The sequence below is a fragment of the Ambystoma mexicanum genome, chromosome 12 (genome assembly GCF_040938575.1).
Source record: "Ambystoma mexicanum isolate Mex_15411 chromosome 12, UKY_AmexF1_1, whole genome shotgun sequence".
Taxonomy (NCBI): domain Eukaryota; kingdom Metazoa; phylum Chordata; class Amphibia; order Caudata; family Ambystomatidae; genus Ambystoma; species Ambystoma mexicanum.
The window spans coordinates 242,607,167-242,629,153 of NC_090936.1; positions in this window are offsets into that span (position 1 = coordinate 242,607,167).

Consider the following 21,987-nt stretch of genomic DNA (forward strand, 5'->3'; position numbering starts at 1 on the left):
CACACCATTCACCATATACACACACGCGCACCCAGCAATCCATATATTTAAGTGTGCATTCTTTCACCATACAGGGACACCCATGCACCCACCCATACATTTAAGTGTGCACCCTTTTACCATACAGACACACCCAGGCAGCCACCCGTACATTAAAGTGTACACACACACGCACGCACGCACGCACGCACACACACACACACACACACACACACAAACACACACACACACACGTTTGAGGGGAGCCCTAATACTTCCCAAAAAATTGGGCCTCATTACAACTATGCCGGTCCGGAAGCAACGGTGCCGGTAAGCTTACCGGCACCGTTGTTTGTGGACTGGCATATTACAGCTCTGCGGGCGGTTGCTATCCCACCCGGCAGGTTAGACTAGACCTGCCAGGCGGAACGACACCTACCCACAGAGTTTTCATGGAAGCACCAGCACCATTATCAATGGTGCTGGTGCTTCCGTGGACCCCATTCCCATAGAGTCCAATGGAAATGGGGACTTATCATTAGCCGGCGCCTGACTCCCCAGACTGACGGGCTTGTAATCTCCCTGTGTTCCCGGGAAGTCGGGCACCGGTAAATCATTACGGGTCCGGCGGCAACCTGCCGGTAGCACCGGCACAGTTACCGCCAAACCCGCAATGAGAGCCATTGTTTCTTTTTGAAGTCACTCTGACTTCATAAAGAAATTATTTCCATTAAGGACCGAGCCATAACGGCAGTAATTTCTTTGGGAAGGCAGAGTGACTTCAAAAATAAACTATTTATTTTTTAAGTCATAGGGCTCCCCCCACCCCATGACATGGAGGCCTCCAGCCTAGGGTCAGCCATGCCATGGGGGGGCGGAGCCCTCAGACTTCAAAAAGAACATTTATTTTTGTAGTCACTGCCTTCATAACGAAATGATTTCTGTTACAGAAATAATTTCTTTATGAATGCAGAGTAAATTGAAAAAAAAAACATTTGGAAATCATTATATTTTTCTTTTTTTTATCCAGGGGGGCCCCCCCACAACATGTACTGGCGGGCCCCAAGCACCGCGGGGCTGCGGGGGCCCCTGTTATGCCAGTGCATTAGCCCCCCACCATGCCAGCTCGAGGGAGTCTTTCAAAGGCTCCTCCGAGGTGGCGTGGTGGCAGAAGGCGTGGCAGGCGCCTCATTGTCATTGAATGAACCCGCGCCGAAAGGCTCATTCAATGACAATGGGGTGCTAACGCGCCCTATTCACACCATTGCCTCCTCGCCGGAGCGAGGAGGTTTAAGGGAAAAAAGAAAAAAAAGTGGCCCGTCCTGGCCCCGCCCCCTTCCGTCCCACCCCCTGCTAACCAGGGGCGCGCAAAGGGCGAGGGGGGGGCGCCAATTCGCCCAGGGCGTTGCTGCCCTTAAGGCCGTCCCTGTGTGGCATCGTGTGACAAAAAGTGGCATCTTTCACTTTACACAAGGAACATATTGGGGGAGGGGGGGTTCAGAGACTCGGTCCCCCGTCCCGCGTCCCGCGTAATCCCTCTTTACATCTCTTTGGAAGGACAGGCTCTGCCACTTCCCTGGTTAGGCCTCCTATCCCGCGTTCAGAGGGGCCCCAGACCTCCCCCTGACAGGGCAAAGACCCAGACCCTGTCACAGATAGATGATGTTGCTAGTCTTAATGTATCAGTGTAAGGCACCAGCAGGGACATAAAGTAAATTGGTATAGTCATTATAACTAATTGATTTATTTTTTAGGATGAAATTGCATCCGATATGTTTTTCTCTGCCTGGATGATCATTCAGATTGACCCAAGTTATAATAACTCCGACAGAAATTGACTAGACCATTGTAAGATCTGTGGGTGGTGATATTGACAGTGCAGCCATTGATTATTTCATTATTCGCGCCCCATAAGCTAACAGCTATACCGGGCGCTCTGATCGGGAAGCACCACCAACTAAAAAGTGGTGCAATGAGGAGACAACCACCTTGCTCCCCACCCCCATTCAAAAGTGATAACAAAAACATGACATTAAGTGAGGGGGTTGGTGCCAGCAGAAATGCACTTATTCCAGCACTGAGATTCCTTCAACCAGAACTCAGTTATCTAAATTAAATATCACCACTTGGAGAAAAGCGACCATGTCTCAACATCCCGGAGAGCACTTCACTGGCTCATGGTGGAGGATTGAGTTCAATTTAAAATGGCGTGTCTCATGTATACATGTTTCTATAAAATTGCACCTAGATACTTGACCACCAGAATCCACCACTATCAACCAACCAGAGACCTCCGGTCAGGAGATACATTTTTGGTGGATGTTCCGCAGACCAAACGCACCTCGAAGGGTGACAGGAGGTTCTCTGTGTTTGGCCCAAAGCTATGGAACGAGTTGCCAATTGCCTTAAGATCATGCACCTCACTAGAAGGCTTCAGGAAAGAACTGAAAACCTTCTTATTTAAGTGAATCTAAGTAATAAGGGCAAGTACAGTTCCTCACAGTTAAAAGTCGATTTTTAGTTAACAACTGCGCCCGAATGCAGTTCATTCTGCCTGGTGCGCGTTAGAAATAACCAAATAACAAATAACAAATATCACCATGTGGAACCTTTCTTGACATCTTACATCAAAGGCCGTCTTCATACGTTTCAGCCGTGTTATTGTTCTCCGGTGCTGTGATAGGCATTTTGTGCATTTTAGGTACACTTATGAGGCACCACTTTGCAGGTACACGGTGGCCCTAATATCCTAAAGACTACAAATCATATCCTCAATAATAACCAACTGGCAGTTAGGCCTTCATTATGAGTGTTAGGGAGAATTCTCAGAAATGTGCCAATTCCCTCTACCATAGAGACCCCCAGCAACTTTGCTGGATTTTTTGAGGTCTTGATTTTTTTAACCTGGAGTTAATGAGACCCTTTTTCCCACTCTCTCATGTGTTTTAATGTGATATTTGACTCTGTTTCTTTTGGTTGTGGACTCTGACAAACTCCATAGGCATCAACTTTTACATTGTGGCACACAGCACCTTTAGTGCAGTGATACAGGGTATTTTCTTATATTTCCCCCAAGGTTTAAAAACCTTCTCTGGGATAACCTACTGTTTCCCAGAGCAGTAAAGTGAAATTGACTTTACTTACATTTGTAACTTTCTAGCCCCAGCACACACTATCTTAAAATAGGGTGCTGGAGGGGTTACCTAGTATCCCTTTTGTCTAACTTCTCATGTAACATTTTTATGTTACCCTTTCCTCACTGAATGGCTGGTGGCAGTGGTTTCGTTTTTAGTACCGTGGTGTGCATTTATCGCGGGCTGCGTTCGCAGCTACAGTAAAGCACCCACGGGTGCCATTTTTGTCAAAATGTCCCCGGTCTTCTTTTTTTGCCATTTCTTTGTGGAAAGATCCTTCTTGAGATTTACTCTGTGCGCCATACCATTTTGGTCCCTTTGTTCATTTTGTCTTTGGCGGGATTCACGAGTGAAGCCCGCCTCTGGCTCCAGGATGTCTGGGGTAGGCAGGAAGTGAGGGAGGTGCCTGAAACTCCCTGTGCGTAGTCTCCTAGGAGACTCAAATGCACTCTGTGATGATTGGCAGGCTGATTGTCCGGCAAGGACAGCCACCCTGCTGGGTGAGTGACAGCTAGGCTGGAATGAAAGGGAGAGACCTGAATAAAAGGCAAGTCTTTTGGGTTGGAAGGCAGAGTCGACCACTGGACGAAGGAACCGAAGAAGAACTTGAAGAGAACGCTTGCTGCAACTCCTGGACCATTGGTTTGCCCGGTGAAGCCCTGCTACAGTGCCGAAATGCCAAGTTTGCATCGACAGAGAAGCCCCTGCAAGGACGACTTCTCCCCTTGAGTTGGTGGGACCAATCAACTCCAAAGTAAGCCACCTGGACATCCATCTCGGAGCTGGTTGAATTTCCACAGAGTTGCTGCTGGAAAGTGTACAGCCAAGGAGAGAAACACCAGTTTGTGTGCATTGCTTTTAAGATGGCCAGGAGCTCCAAGAAGACCCTCCAGAATCCCAAGAAGGAGGACTGACCTCAAGGAAAGTCCATCTCGACAGCCAGGAACCGCAGTGTTGCTATTTGCAGTAGACACAAGGAGCTGAAACACTGAACAGCCACTGAAAGTGAAGTTTGCTGGTTGCAAGTTTTGACTGTCCCAGTGCAGTGCAGGAGTCCCCCGATCTGCTCCCTCTTGTCCCCACGACTGAGGCCCAGAAACATTGAGATCTGCAGAGCTGCACAGGAACAGGAGTCCTCTGCTGCATCTTTTCTTCATTTTAAAGGTACTGTACAAAGTCTAAGAGAACTTACCTCTTGCTGTAGATTTGCCTGCACCTCCTACTACTCACAAGTCTAACAGCCTGTGGCCCTACATCGATTCATCTTTTTCTCCAAAGACTTCTGAAACATTGTGCAAAGACTTTTCTACTTACCTTCAGAGAAGTGCTTCAGCCTATCTATACTCTTGCTTATTGACTTTGGCTTAGCCTGTTTTAACTGAATGACTCTTATTGGGGGATCTGAAAGAATTTGCCTGCTTAAGAAATATTTGTGGTATCTTGTTTGCTCTAATAAACGTTTCCCTTTTTACTTGCTCTTAACTAATTCTGAATGCCAACAGTAATACATTAATGTCAACAGCACCCTAGCCATTGAAGTCACCTGTGGGTGTAGGTCTCTGCTTTATGCCATCCCAAAGGCGTATTTACTGATTCTGAACTAAGAGGTTGTGTAATTTTGAAGTATATTTCTGTGGTGTTTTACAGTGCTCCCTTCTGAAGAAGGCTTACATTAACTGACTGGTAAATAAATTAATAATTGTTTTATCAAGAAACCCTGTGTGTAAGTGTTTGCTTGGATACTTGTCACTGTGAACATCTGTGTAACTCTCCTACAGCTCACATTGACCCCTCTTGAGATAAGCCTGGCTACTCGGCCACACTACCAACCTGTGTAGTACAGACTTATACCAAAAATTGGGTTACTACTGCCAGGAGGTCAGGGTTGTTGTAGTGCACCCTATGGGTACTGCATACAATCTTGACTAACAGTGAGTTTGGCAGTATATGGTAAAAGTGGAGGTAACAGATTTACCACCACTTTTACTATACCACCGAATAAGGAGTCAGCGTTAATTACCCACAGCGAAATTACTGCCAACATATGGCCGAATTACTGCTGAGATCAAAAACGATATTTCCACTGTATTACAAGTTGAAATACTGCTGAAATACCACCATAAAGAGGCAGTAATTCCGCAAAAAACACAGTGCAGTTACCTCCACGTAAAAGTTGGGGGTACATGCATACAGCTGATAGAAAAGAAGTGACATGTGCACAGAATCCACCCTGAAAGACTACAAAAAGCCTGCACCTGACCCTAATGCACTTTCCAACACCATGCTGCCACTAGCTGTTGTGAACTGGGGCATGCAGCTCCATGCAGAGGCAGAAACAGCAGCACAGGGTGCACAGAGAAGGAGGAGATGCCATGCAAGACGAGGGCATATTCCCCAGGTCAGGCCCTCCCCCTGGACCTTAACTGACAACTAGCTGATTACCCTGTACTGACAGAACAGGAAGATCACTGCAGAGCTACTCACCCTGATCCATCACAACATACAGAGCAGGATTAACATCAGAACTGCCTTACCCCCGAAGCTGAAGTTTGTGTGGGGCCTGTATTTCCTTGCCACTGGCACCAACCAGCACACTGTGGGCATGCTGCATGGCATGTCCCAGACCACATTTTCATATGTGCTTGTGCAGGTGCTGGAAGCCCTCCTGCGCCATGCCTCCCGGCACAACTCCCAGCCCACCACCCCAACATAGATAAATGCAACAAAGTCACGTTTTTACGCAGCAGCCCACCTGCCCAAAGTAATTGCTGTTCTGGACTGCCCCCCAGGAATCCATAGAGGTATACCGCAACATGAAGCAGTAGTAGTCCATGAATGTCCAGGTCACCTGCAATGCTGACCTTGTGATCACACACTGCTGTGCCTGCTTCCCTGGTTCCACATTGGATGCCATTGCCCTGCGGAACAGCACACTGCCTGCATACAAGGAGGGCCAGAGAGGCGAACGGACATGGATACTGGGTGAGTGCAAGTTCCATCACACACACACTGATCCTTCAGCAACAGCTAAATGCTATGTGAAGGGGGGCATTACCACAACTGAACAATGCATGCCATGTCAAGGCCTTGTACATGCAGGACCTGCCCTCTCACCCCGCACATCACAGCCATCAACCCACAGAACTAGGACATGCAGGACAATGCAGTAGTATGTCGGTGATGCACATGCCCTCAAATATCAAGCAATACACACACAGAGGACTATAGGACCCACAATGCAAGGGGACACATACCTACTCATCAAATGTCACAGCTGAACACTGCACAAAGACAATGAAACACTGGCAGAAAGTAATGCCATGTAACCTGAGCATGTATGTGAAGTCATAATGGAAGTAATGTTCACACCACAAACGTGTCCAAGAACAACAAATCACCCATCAGAGCACATGCATGCTGGCAACGCACAGGCCATTTGCACACAGCAATGCTAATCACAGACCATGTGAGTGATGACTGCTGGTTGTGAACTGTGTGCAAGTTGTAACACGACAATGCATATGTACCCCCATAATGAATGGCACTGCATGCATCAACTGGGATGGACAATCATGTTGTAGGACAATAAATGTTAAATACATGCACAGTGTCCATCAACATGCACTTACAAAAGGCAACGCACATCAACAATGCACTATGACTGACACCTGTGACCTTTACCATTGCAATTGAGTCTGGATACCCCCAGCTACCATGGCTAATGACACCTGTGTGCAATCCTCGTACACCACAGAAGGTAGTCTAAAATGAGGCACACGTCAGGACTAAGCTGTACATAGAGCGTACCTTTGGCCTGCTAAAGAGTCATTTTTGGTGTCTACACCAGACTGGAGGGGTCTTGCAGATAAGCTTGGACAAATGTTTCTTCCCTGTGCCACGCTGTGAAACATCCCCCTCCCCCTGATGAGGACAAGCCACTCGCAGAAGATGACTCTCTAGCTCCAGGTGCAGTGCTGCCACATAGTGAGCGGGAAGAGGAAATGGATGGTCAGCTGGTACGGCAAGAACTAATAGACAAATATTTCTGATTGCATTGATAAGCACATGCTGCTCACCTTTTTACATAGCCACGCATTGAATAAATGCATTCACACAATGTCCTAGCATTGCTTCAAGTGAACTAGAATTTAATACTTAAATGTGAAAAAAGACATCCCAACAACCCCCACCAATCTCCCCCCTCTCCAAAACACCATCCTCAACACACACCCTCCCCAACACTCCAACCCCAACATCCCCCTCCCACCCACCTCCCCCCAACACACGCATGCCCTGCCACCTTCCTTGTGTCTATATACAGATTGCCATGAAATGTCACTTTCGTTGCCTCTTCCCCTTGCCAGCTGTCTCACCCACCGTTGGGGTCACATGATCCAAGGAGCGGCGCATTGGGGTGCTGGACACAGATCCCTCTGTGGGGTTGATGGAGGTGGAGGACTCAGACTCCTAGTCCCGGATATGCTGCAGTGTCAATTGCATGCAGGAATGGAGGGACTCGGCAAAAGCCGACATACCCTCAGTGTGCTCCATCATCCTCTGTACAACAGTGTAGCTGGCAGCAGTGATCTGGATGAGCTGCTGGCACTGGTTGTCCAGGGACTGGGAAATCCTCATGGATGATCCCTGGATGATGTACTTGATTGCCTAAACATGCTGCACCTGCTGCCCTGCCAGATTGAGGCCTGGCGCTGCTCCATGACATCCAGCCTCACCCATATCACTGCCAGTGTTTGCTGTAGCACTGGCTGTGGGCTCTGGAGAGGTACAGGGCAAAATCAGGGAACCTGAAGCCCTTTCTCCCTCCTCCTCCTCACCTGGAGAGCCATTCCTTCCTGTGTCTACCCCAGCCTGGCGCTGGCAATGCCATCCTACAACACAGGTGACAAGGGGGTTTCTGGGGGAAGACTGGTGGGTGCAGGTGCGTAAACAGAACACTTGAGAATCTCTACGGGAGCCGGGTGTGGTGTGGCTGTCTCAGAACCTGCATCAGCATGTGCCTCTTGTGCCATCTGCATAGCTGGTGGAAGGGCCAATGGACATCGAAGTGAGGCTGTTGGGCGTCTCCACGCCTGGCACAGCTGACACTGTGGTGGTGTCACGTTCCATGCCTCTGACCCCCTCAGCTATAACAGCCCCCTGGCAGCAGTAGGGCTAAAGCCCTTCACACTTGCCCCAAGGGCCTTAAATCTCCATCAGAAAAATGCATGGAGTCAGTCCTGGCACCTTTGGCGCCAGGCTCATTATCAGGAGTAAAGTAATACCAGTTTTGGACCTTAATCCAACATGGAGGCCTAATACACAGCTCAGTTCTTTAGAACCAAGCCATGCGGTCTAGAGTTTGAGCTAGGCTGGGCCTGGAACTACTTGGCCTGGAACTACTTTACCTGGGCTATTTAAACCACACCCAAACAGCAGAACACGCTTCACGTTATTCTGCACTCCTGCAGCGGAACGCTCACCGTGTCCAGCTCCCGTACATCTGCTTCTCCGGCGGCCCGATCCTGAAACCCTAGCTCCGGATTCCATTAATAACCTGGAAGAACAAGAACAGCATTAGCGAGCAAGAACACTTACCTGTGAAGTAACCGGCCTTGAATCCATCCTGCCTTTTGCTTACCTCGCCCATCCCGGGAGTTTGCCGCAACCTGCAAAGGTAAAGAAACAAGGACAGCATTAATAACAATTCTTACCTGGGAAAGCAGCGAGTCCTGGCAGCACCTTGCGCTTCTCTTACCTCGCCCATCTCCGGGTTTCACCCCAACCTGCAAGAGACAAGGAACAAGGTCAGCATTAACAAAGCATTTACCCGGGCGAGCAGCGCTTTGATCGCTCATCACTCCGGAACATCACAGCAACCGGTACAAAGAAGAGAAGAGAACACAGGTTAGCAATTAACACCAATAAACAGCGCAGCGCTCCGCGCATCAATAACTCACTGTGGTCTTCGCCATCGGCGCGGCAACTATGAGATCGCAACCATCTCCATAAAAACAAAAGAGACATTGTCAGGGAACAGCATAGTGGAGCAAAACGCTGAGAAGACAGAGAAAACTGAGGGAAAGAAAGAGACAGAATAAAGACGGAAAAGACATTATAACTCACCTGGAAGATAGCAAGCAGAGTCAGTCACAGCCGGTCTGGACCCGACATAAGGGCACACGGACCAGTAAAGCAATTAGGCCCATGGAACGCCTGCACCAACCACGCGCCCCTGCACAGAGACGCAGGACAGAGAGTTCAACGTACAAAAACTTAAGGTGAGCAATAACCCCAAGGGAGGGGATTTGGACCAGAGGGAGGTGGGAGTCCACCCATCACAGAACCAGTATCTTATCCCTCCATTCTCCTGTTATAGGCGCTACCCAACGTCTGGCACATAACCAAGCAGAGAGGGGACCAGAATAGCGCTTAGACCTCCATCCATTATCGTGTGGTACCCCCGTGGATACCAGGTGAGCGTAACAGAACGCGAAGCCTCAATTAAAACATCCACCTGGGCGTCATGGAAACATCTGAGACTGACCAACTAGCCCAGTTACTGGAAGAATTACAGGCCGAGGTGCACTCCACCCAGCAAGAAACGAACGCCCTTAGGGGGGAGTTGATTGTCACCAAGGGCCGCCCCGATGAATTAGCCAGACAATTGCTCCAAACAGAGACTGGGCAGGCTCCATTTCCAGGAAGTATTCCGTCGGTTCCAGCCACACCCGTCAATCCAGTGCAGGTGGTCGTCCCTGGGGCAGTTCCTTTCGCCCCACCGGACGGGGGACCCAAGAAAATATGCAGTATTCAAGAACCAGTGCAGCCTCCATTTTCTTTATAGACCCACAGCCTTTCCTAACGATCAGTCGCAGGTTGCCTTCATTCTGTCATATCTGAGTGGCAGTGCTACTGATTGGTCCATACCATTAGTAAACCAGGATGACCCACTCCTGCGGGATTTCAGGGGGTTTCAACAGGAGATGGAGAAGCTGTTCGCCCGACACACCAAGGGCTAAGCTCAGGATAACGAACTTCTGTCCCTCCGCCAAGGCAGCCAAGATTTGTGGACATATATCGCCATTTTTAACAGACTTGTCGTTGAAACTGGGTGGCCTGAGGAGAAATGAACAACGTTATTCCATCGAGGATTACGAGGGGAATTGAAAGACGTCCTAGTTCAAGTTGTAAACCCGCCAAAAGACTGTGCAGAGTTCATCAACCTAGTGGTGCAGCTAGACCACAGGCTGCAAGATCGAAGGACAGATCGAGCCAGAACGGAGAATCGGACTCTGTATGTACGCTCAAAGGAGAACAGTCCGCGTTCATCAGAAAACACTTCGGAACCCATGCAAATTGGGGGGGTACGGAGCCCATTAACCAAGGCCGAAAGAGACAAAAGGAGACAACAGAAATTATGCCAGTACTGCGGGAAATCTGTTCACTTCCTCAGATAATGTCCCGTAAAACCACCTAGGAGAACAGTTGGAGCAACAGAGAAAGAAGGAGGAGAACAAGAGTCGGAAAACTTCCAGGGCCAGCAAGTGTAGAGGTCCGTTCGTCGAGTGAAGGAAAAGAGCCACAGACCTCACACCTTGCCCTTCCTGTGATTTTGATAAGTCACCAACAACCGCCTAGGATGCATGCTGTGGAGGCACACATAGACAGCAGAGCCATTGGTAACTACATAGACCAAGGCCTGGCAACAAGGATGTGGCTTCCCCTCTGTCAGAAAACAACTGAGAAGGTCACCACTGTTGACGGCACGGAGATAGCTTGTGGTCCTGTAACTCAACGCACAGCAGAATTGACCCTTCGGTGCCAAGTCGGACATCGGGAAGCCATTGGCTTCGACCTTATGAAGGCCCCTCGGTTCCTGGTGATTCTAGGGATGGCGTGGTTGGTGGCTCACAATCCTAGCATCGACTGGCGAGCCAAGAAATTAGCCTTCTCCAATGAGTGTGCTCATGCGTGCTACCAAGTGGAAATGCCATCGTCTGACCCAGAACCACCTGTCCAAGATAAATAAGCATTGGTACTAGGTTTAACAAGTACACTACCAAGCGAATACCATGATTTCCAAGACGTTTTCCAAAAAGAACAAGCTAATACCTTACCCCCTCACAGGCCATATGACGCTCAGATTGACCTCCTACCTGATGCACAAATTCTATGTAGTCGAATTTATGCACTCACCGAACCTGAATATCTCCACTTGAAATCATATCTTGACCAATACCTGGCAAATGGTTTTATCCGCCCATCCAAATCCCGGCACCCTCGCCCCTATTCTTTGTTCCCAAGAAGGAGGGGGACTTGAGAACGTGCATCGACTACCGTGCACTAAACCAGGTAACAGTTAAAAACCGTTATCCTCTACCTCTTATTCCAGAACTACTGGACCAAGTCAAGGATGCCCAAATTTACACCAAATTGGACCTCAGGGGGGCATACCATCTCGTGCGTGTAAAGAAAGGAGACGAATGGAAGACCACCTTTCGTACTAAGTATGGGCTGCACAAATATCAGGTGATGCTCTTTGGTATTTGCAGCGCTCCCACCGCATTCCAGTACTTCATGAACGATGTACTAGGGGAATTGATTGACGTATGTGCCCTAGTTTACATCGACAACATCTTGGTGTACTCCTCTTCTAAACAGGATCATGTCAGGCACGTTTTCTCCGTCCTTGCAAAACTCTGACAGCACCAGCTACACGCCAAACTTGAAAAATGCCATGTCACCGAAGTCGAGTTCCTTGATTTTGTCCTGACTCGCAGAGGCGTCTGGATGGATATGCACAAAGTAGACGCCATCCTTAGCAGGCCATCGTCGTCTTCAGGCAAAGGTGTCCAAAGTATGCTCGGCTTTGCAAACTTTTATCGCCGATTCATCCCGGGTTTCTCCCAGATTGTGCACCCGATCACTTCTTTATTACGAAAATACAACAAACTGTTCCAATGGACAGAAGAGGCAGAGAAGGCCTTCCAGGAACTCAAGAAAAGATTTACCTCAGCCTCGGTGCTATGGCCCCCCCTTACCCAGATCTCCCATATGTAGTTGAAACAGATGCCTCCAGCATGGCAATGGGGGCTGTTCTTTCAGAAAGGGATCCCGAAACAGGCCAGTTACATTCCGTAGCCTTTTGGTCGCGAACATTTACTACACCTGAACGTAACTATGCAATAACAGACAAGGAACTCCTAGTGATCAAGGCAGCCTTTAAGGCTTGGCGGCATTACCTCCTAGGCACCATATATACCATCACAGTAATCACCGACCATCGCAACTTACAATACCTCAAGACGGCAAAGGCTTAATCATCCCGTCAACTCCGATGGGATTTATTCTTTGCAGAATATGATTACATAATCACGTACCTACCTGGAGTCCAGAACAGAAAAGCCGATGCCCTATCCCGCACGGGTATTGAGGAGAATGCATATTCAACCCCAGTCCTGGTGGCCATTATTGCAGGTGACAAACTACTAGGACTTACAACAACGGTATCTCTGGACGAACTCCAGAAGGAAATTCGGCTCCTAATGAACTCCGACGCTCTACAAGACTGGACCACTCAAGGTGAACATTACACAACAAAGAACCAACTCCCGTATTTCAGTTATATCTACTGAATAAGGCACAACAAGAACAAGTCATTTCTGGTTATCACGACCCCCTGATAGAAGGACATCCAGGAATTGCCAAGACCCTAGCCAAGGTGAAAAGAAATTATTGGTGGCCGACCTGGCGAAAGGACATTACGCAGTTTATTCTGTCATGTGGCACTTGTGCACAGAATAAATCCCAGAAACAAAGACCTGCAGGCCTTCTTCAACCACTGGAAATTCCACCTGCACCTTGGCACACACACCCCATCGATTTCATCACAGATCTGCCTCCCTGTCAAGGGTTCAACACTATCCTAGTGGTTGTTGACCTATTCTCTCAAATGGCCCATTTCATTCTTCTTAAGGGTCTACCAAACGCATCCAGTCTGGCAAAGGTGTTTTTAGAGCAAATCGTATGATTACATGGTTTCCCCTCCGTCCTGATTTCTAACCAAGGGAGTCAGTTTGTGTCTAACGTCTGGAGGAAGAGTTGTGCAAATGCCCAAATCGATATTCGTCTGTCCACTAGTCACCATCCCCAAACTGATGGCCAAACGGAGCGGAGGAATCAGACACTAGAGCAATACCTACAGTGCATGTTACATCAAGTGGAAGAAAGCTGGAAGGATGTGCTGTGGATAGCCGAATATGCCTACAACAACTCGCTACACACCAGTACCAGACAGAGTCCATTTTATACTGTATATGGAAGGCACCCACGTACTTCCGAATTAGATACCCCCATGGCCTTGGAAATGCCAACAGTGAAGACGTTACATCCGACCATCACTCAAGCCTTCAAAAAGGCAGCAGAACACTTGATCCAAGCCAAAGAAAGACAGAAAGGATTTTCTGATCAATACAGAAGAAAAGTCCCAGACTACCAAGTCGGAGATGAAGTCTGATTGGCGTCTCGGCACGTGCCCATAAGAGGAACTCGAACATTTCATCCCAGATATCTAAAGCCCTATACCATCAAGGCTATTATAAATCCTGTGGCAGTAAAACTAGCTTCACCACCAAACAAGCAGATCCATCTCGTATTCCACGCATCACACTTAAAACCTGTTCAGCCTGGAACACCGGTCAAAACACCACCGAATCCGGTACTGGTTAACAGAGAACCCGAATTTGAAATCAAGGACATCCTAGATTCTAAACTCACCAGGTCCAAGTTATATTACTTAGTGGACTGGAAGGGATATGGCCCTCAGGATAGGACATGGGAACCTAGCGAGCACGTCCATGCAACACCATGCCTGGTAAGACGATTTCATCAGAACCATCCAACCAAACCAGGGCCAGACGGAGGAAATACCTTGACAGGGGCCTTAAGCTGTCATGATCCATGCCCCTGACCAGGGCCGGTTTTACACCAGATTGCATCCCAGGCGGGAAGCATCGTTGGCGCCCCCAAACCTCCAAAAAATGACAACAACAAAAATGGTATGTTACACATGTTGTAAATAGGGCATTCGATAAAGAACTAACTGGAAATGAAAATGCGATAGAAAATGCATACTTTAGATACTAGGTTACAGTCTTAGAATGTTACCTTTATTATGTGTTCAAAAAGTAACTTTTTTTGACTTTCCTCTTTGTTGCCAGGGAGCTTAAACATGAAATGCCCACTGAAGAGATCTAAACCTTCTTTATCAGCAAATGAATGATGTGGAGGAACCAGTGTTAGAAGGCAATGAGATGATAACATGCATGTATATTCCCTGGGAAGAGAAAACGCAGCTTGTAATGCAAGCACTGCAAAGCTCATATTTTAAGCGCCAGAACGAAAATAGAGAAATTAATACATTGAAAGACTGTTGACTGGAAACCTGGACCCCTGACGCTCGAGGCCCCTATCATTTGAAAAGTTTGAAAGGCCCTGACACTGTCCCTGTCAAACAATTGTGATCACAAAGATACTGTGTCTTCTCTTAGTACAGATCACATCTTTACATGCAAGTAATTATTTTCCCAAATCTTTAATTACACATCTTCAAAAAAGTTATTTGATTAATTTTGGATCAACTGAATGTATAAGTACTTTCAGAGCTAATACATCAATGTCTCTCCATCAACCCATCAACCACCAGCAGGCTAAAATAGCCGTCCCATCACCACCACCACATGTTGAGAAATCAAAAAAGACTGAAAGCATTTTTAAAGTCGCAGAAACTAGCACCCTGAGCTGAGCAGATTGCTTAGTTCCAACAGGGGACAGCCCACTGAAACACGGCCCTGAAAGGGGGGTTTAAAAGTGGTGTTTAGGGCCTTCACTGCTTCCATAATTTGCCCATATCACTGCCACGGGTGCGGTGCTTGACGTTTCCCGTCGCTTGGTTCCTTTGACCATCCGCCATTTCTGCTTGCTCCAATTGTGAACTCCTGTATCACGTGGGACTGCACCGGCAATGTCTAACAGATCCACAGGGAACCCGAAGGGGGGAGCAATGGACAAATTCACTAAAGCCGTCCCGAGGACGGAACCTGGACACACGTCATCCTTGCAGGAGGAACCAGACCCCGACCCTCATCCCTGCGCATTGGCCCCTGACTTGACTACACTCATGGAAACAATGGCCGAAAATTTCACCTCATTCCACGAGAAGCTATATGACATCAATGCCAATGTGGCCTCCCTAAAGACACGAGTGGACCAGGCGGCTACCAGGATCACTGACGCTGAGAGTAGAATATCAACGAACGAAGATGATATTCAAGTCCTGCAGAACACAGTTGCCTCCCTGTCACGCGACATGAAAAACGTAAAAGCAAAGTGTGACGACTTGGAATCGCGCTCTCGTAGAAACAACCTGCAAATCATTGGGGTCCCGGAAAACACCCCGAAGGGGCGCATGGAAGATGCTGTTGAAACCTTGCTCAGAGACCTCCTCGGCAATCCGGCCCTCTTTCCCTACTTTACAGTCGAGCGCGCCCACCGAGCTCTATCGCCGCGCCCCAAACCAGGCGACATCCCAAGGCCCATCATTGCCAGGATTTTAAATTACCGTGACAGGGACCTCATCCTTCGCCTAGCTTGTGAGAAGGGAGATTTCCGCCTTGAGACCAATACCGCCATCCTGTTTCCCGCACGACTCAAAATCAAACACAACGGCAAATTGTATTTTTTCACTTTGCCTGACGAGGCGGTGAAATTCATTGAAGCGCACATCCCTCTCCATGCCCCAACTGATGGCCGTGCCGGCGAAGACTGATCTAGCATATTAGGCTCTAATGTGGCCTAACCTGCCCAGTAATGTTTCAACCTGACTGTGTTAATGGCAATAATGTACTGCAATCTCAGCAAATTCAGCCCCTTCACCAGACATCTGGCTTCGGGCTTACTCTTGGTACGTTGGACATGGATCTTCGCTCTCCGTCCAGAGCATGGAACTGACCATAAACCCTTGTTACCTTTTCATTTTCATCCTGTCTTCACCAAATGCAACCCGGCCCGACGTGGCTCATCTTGGCTAGTAACCCTCGATTCTGAATGTGACGATGGCAATAATCTACCGCTCATCATGCGAGCTAGGTCACCTTTACACACATCCGAATTGTGGCCCGGTTTTGAGACTGTGGACATTGATCTCCTTCTCCCCTCGAGGGAATGGAGCTGAACTCTGGCATTGGATACCTCTTCAGTCTCACCTGGCCTCTGATAACTTACCTGCTTTGGGGCCCAACATGGGCTCAGTCTTCCGCAGGAACCTGTCCCTGACGGCCCATGCTGTCCTATAGGATGTTGAAGTAGCCGCCCACACGGCAACAGCGCACCTCACTGCAATTGCAATGCTTATGTTTTGTTGGATGTTACTGCTTGTTGGCCCCGGTTGGGCCTTGGAAGGGGCATATCCCCGTTGGATATTGCCCCCCGACCTCTACTTCTCAGTGAGTGTCGGTTCAGTTGGTGACTCCTGCATCCGGGCTGGGGGGAATTCCACTGCAAGTTGGGGGTGGGCAGTGTGGGTGGGGGGTGGTAATGTTGGGAAATGGGGTAACAGTAATGTAAAAGATGGGGGCAGATTGGCAGAATATTGCTTCATTCTTTATGTAAGTTTCGACAACTGTGGTGGGATGTACCCTAGTCTCTTGAAATGCCGACAACAGTGATGTCCTTGAATGTCCGGGGTTTAAGTAACTACACAAAGGCCCGCAAAATCATGGCCTACGCCAGTAGACATGGATGCAAAATACTACTCTTGCAGGAAACGCACTCTACGGGCCATCTGACCAAGTGCATGGCACCATCATGGGATCCCCATAGGTATTCTTCCTCTTACTCGACCCACGCCAGAGGGGTGTTAACAATGATCCATATGTCACTTCAGTTTGTACTCCACAAGAGCTATATAGACCAGGAGGGGAGATATATTGTGTTACACTGTGCCATAGCCAATAGGGAATACTTGCTAGTAAATACTTATGGCCCTAACGTAGACTCTCCCGACTTTGTCAACCAGGTGGTATCCATATTGCTGGGCTATGCGGGAATGCGGATCATCTGGGGGGGGACTTGAATTTTATATTAGACAGCGTACTGGACAGAACAGGCATAGCCCCCAGACCGCTGTCCAGCGCGGTGCGCAGACTCCTAGTACACAGCACGACACTTGACATTCGAGACGCATGGCGGGCACTGCACCCAGAGACTCGTGACTACACCCATTACTCCTCTGTGCATGATAGTTCCTCCAGAATAGACATGTTCCTACTATCCGGTGCGTTGCTGGGGAGGGTGGTGGACACTCGGATTCTGGCGCGCACCTTATCAGACCACTCGCCGGTCCAGATATCGCTAGAGTTAGGAGTTCCTGCCCCTACCATTAACACATGGCGTTTCAAGTCCTTGGCCCTACAGGATATAGTATTTAAGGCTGATATTCTTTCTGACATCCAGTCCTATTTTGAGCTTAATACACCCCAGACCACCTCCTTGGGGGTTCGTTGGGAGGCTTTCAAAGTCTTCATCAGGGGAATGTCCATTTCAAGGGAGGCGGGAGTTCTCAAAGCCATAAGGGCGGCCCTTGCCCTCTCTGAAGCCAAATTGCGTGAATTGGAGAGTGCTCACCCTTCATCCGTTGACCCTGCCACTCTCTCCCAGATCAGTAAAGAACTCCAATTCTTTAATGAACAGGCCACCAGGGAGGTCCAATATTTCAGCCGTCCACAGGCGGCTCGGAAATATGGAGAGGGGGATAGACCCAGTAGGACGTTGGCTGCATTGGCTAGGGGTGAGTGGGGCCAAACTCAGATTACTTGCGTCAAGGACACGCTGGGGTCGGAATGGTGGTCCGACCAGCAAATCCTGGAAGTCTTCACAGACTTCTACTCAGAGCTGTATTCTCAACCCCCCAAACATAGTGAGTCCCATATCCGTGACCTCCTCGGGCAGATCCCCATGACTCTCGTCTCCCCCTCAACCAGAGACCAACTGGACTCTCCCATCCTGCTGGACGAAATAGTCGAGGCTATATCCAAGTTCCCCAAAGGAAAGGCACCTGGTCCCGACGGGCTGACAGCAGAGTTCTATCAGGAGCACGTGGCCATTTTGGCCCTATGCTACTTGAAGTCTGGAACGAGTCACTCCGGTCAGGTACTCTTCCCCCAACACTGCGTGAGGCTGCTATTACGGTCTTACTCAAGCCGGGGAAACCCGCTGATGAGTGCGGATCATACAGGCCCCTTTCGCTAATGAATTTGGATACCAAAATCTTCGCCAAAGTAATAGCCAACCGCTTCCTCCCGGTTATGTCATATATGGTCCACGAAGATCAGTCAGGCTTTGTGCCTGGAAGATCCACATCCCACAACATTAGAAGGTTGCTTAATGTCATGTCGCGCATTGACCAAGGTATGAGCACTGTTGCGGTCACACTGGATGCCCAGAAGGCATTCGACATGGTGTCCTGGAAGTATTTGTGGTTGGTGTTGGAAACTATGGGTATAGGGCCCAATATGATAGCATGTATTAAGTTACTGTACACGTCCCCGGTGGCCAGGGTGCGAGTTAACTCCCAGACCTCAGACCTGTTCCCTCTATTTAGATGCACCCGGCAGGGATGCCCGTTCTCCCCGGTCCAGTTCGCCCTGGCAATAGAGTCAATGGCGGACTACGTTAGGTGGTGGCATGCACGCAAAGGGATACGGTTGAAAGACTCCCCTGAGATTATCTCGCTCTACGCGGATGATGTGTTACTCTTCATAAGAGACCCGGCCGTACATCTAGAACCCATCCTACACGATATCACTCGTATAGGTACATACTCCGGGTTTACTATAAACTCTGCTAAATCCGAGATATTCCCCCTCACCAGCTCCACGCTACAACCCACCACGGAGTACCCGCTCCGCTGGTCCCCAGATGGGATCAGGTACCTAGGAGTTCAGGTGTCCCTGACCAAAGATACACTGCTGGCAGACAACTACCTGGCCGTAGCAGAACAGGCCGAGGCCAACATAACGCGCTGGCGCACACTTCCGCTATCCCTAGCTGGAAGACTCTCGCTGGTGAAGATGGTTCTACTCCCCAAGTTGCTATATATATTTAGCAATGTCCCCATTTGGCTGGGTAAGAGATACTTCGTGAACCTGCACAAGCTGTTCGCTCAATTCCTATGGCACTCCGGCGCGGTGCGTAAGAAGAGGTCAGACATGTCATAACCCTACGATAGAGGGGGCTTCACCGCCTCAGACATGCTACGATATTGGACTGCATCACAGGCACAGTTCGCATCTTACTGGTACCCCGGCCCCCCACCCTGTCCTGAAGTTAAGCTTGAGGCTCTGGCAGCGACAGGCGTCAACGTAATGTCCTTAATTCTAAACCGGCAGTACGAGCCGGATTCAAACCACGGTGCAAGCCTGGGGTCGGATGTTCAAAACTTGCGCCGAACAATACCCGTACTACAAGTGGCTCCCCGCCTGGAACTTCCTCGGGTTGGAAACCACTCATGATACCGCCCTGGCGCGACACTGGGAGGCCCTAGGATACCGCGCTCTCACTGATTTCTACCCAGAGGGGCCGTTTATAACATTGCAGACTTGGAGGCAGGTCACTCGGGCTCCGTTCTGGAACTTCTGCAGTTCTACAGACTCCATGCTGCTTTCCGAAATGCATGGCCTGACTTCCCCAATGAACCCCAGGACTCCCTTGGGATTGCCTACATCGCCAACTTGTGTGGTGCTCGTGGATTGGTTTCTTCACTATACAAAATCCTGCTGACCACTGCCTCTCCCCAGCCATCTAAGGCCCGGGAAGACTGGGCATCCGAGCTGGAGTGGGAACTCACTGATCACCAGTGGGAGAGGATGTGCTCTCATACCAACAGGATCTCCCTAAATTTCCGCTACCGCACCATACAATATAAATTGCTAAACTGGCTGTATTACACTATGCGCAAAGTCTCTAGGTTTACGCGCTCTGACCCTCGGCTCTGCCCGCGCTGCGGCACGTTGGATGCTGGGCATTTTCACATGTTCTGGGATTACCCGGAACTAGCCACAATCTGGGGTAAGATCACAGAAACTCTGTCTGTAATCACTGATTCTGTTGTTGGTCCCGATCCAAAGGGGGTCTTGTTTGGGGTGTGGCGGCCTGAGGGGGCTAAGGATATTGTTAAGTTCCTGAACGTGAGCTATGTGGTGGCCAAGAAATGTGTCTTGCAGAACTGGAAGAGTCCCACTCCCCCTTCATTCCAGAAATGGCTCAATTTACTCACGTGGTTCCAAAATTGCGAGGAGGAGTTCCTAGGAATGCTCCCAGCCTGTTCGAGTCCCCCAAATATATGGTCTGCCTTCAACAGCTATTTGAACAGTTTAAATGACATCTCCTCGGTGGACGAGCCCCCCCAGCCATCTCCATTGACTGTTTGAGAACTTGATGCACTGTGATAATTCATTGCTCATCTACTGTTGTCGCACTAGTGTTGGTATGTCCTTGTACTTATCTATCCCTGTACCATATTTGTTTTGACTGCTCTGATGTGTGTATATGCTATATGCCTCTGTCAACAAAAATAAAAGTTTTAAAAAAAAATGAAAAAAGAAAGTGAGTGGTGTTTAGGCTGCAACGCTGACCACAAAAGAAATTCCTGGTATGAGCCACTTATAACAACACATTGATGTAACAATGCAAGATTTGTAGTGCGTCCTCGCCTTGAACCATTAAGGCAGGCGCTCAACGGAAAGTATTAGGTAGTGCGCCACTTTCCCACCCTCCAGGGAGGTTCAATGACACAGCTTTTTTAAGGTGACCTATCATCGCCCCAGGCATGCAGAGCGTGCAGTGTCTCCATGGAGACTGCACTGAGGTTGGGTTTGATGTACTGACTCCTCCACTTCTGCTGTTTCAGAATACAACAACCTCAGCAATGAACAGTAAACCTTCACCAGCCACGCACACGCTTGCCTGGCTGCATTTGGAACCCCCTCATCCAGTAACTCCCAAGGCTAATGGAGGTAAGCCGTCAGACTCCCTACACAGTCAAGGCTCACAGTCCAGGCAAGCACCCTAGTCTACCAAACATTGTAGTACATTATTGAAGTTCACCAATTCTATTTCACTCCAACGTGATCTGCTCCTGGATGTCTTCAGCCGCTGTTTTGCTCCAGTGTGATTTTGCTCTAGGTGCCGCTTGGTGTCTTTTGTCAAGTGTATTTGCACCCACAGCAGTGTACACAGTGACTCTGCTCCAAGAAGCGCCACATCTAGGTTGTCCTCATCATGGCTACAGAAGTGAACTGGTAGTGTCCAGTTAGAGACAACAATTCTGCTTCTGCTTTGTGAATCTTTTTTTTTAAGCGTGCTGTAATTGCTAATTGTGTGCTTTGTTTCCTACAGGGCATACATCACTGCCCTGACCAAACAACGAATCGCCGCCGGGTGGCCCTCTTAAAGGGAAGCCGCTGTTACCTTATTTATGGCAATTTCGTTGCTATCACACACCACAGCCCCCGTTGGAGTCAGTGCTGGTGGCGGCACTGGCCAGAGGCCTCCTTTCCTACGCGGTCAGTGAGGGGGAAGGGTGGTGGCGCAGAGGCCTTCTTGGGGCGCCTGGCTCTCAAAGCATGTTTCAACTGCTTTCCAATGTGAGGCCGGGGAGAAACAGGCTCCTGAGCCCACCTTGACAGCAGACAGACCACAAAATTAAACTGGTCTAAGTACTTGAATAATACCTTTGTTTAACAACTCACTCTCAAGTTTTCTCGTTTCATGCGTGAAGAAGTCATCAATTTTTTTTCTTGCCATTCTGGTATTTGTA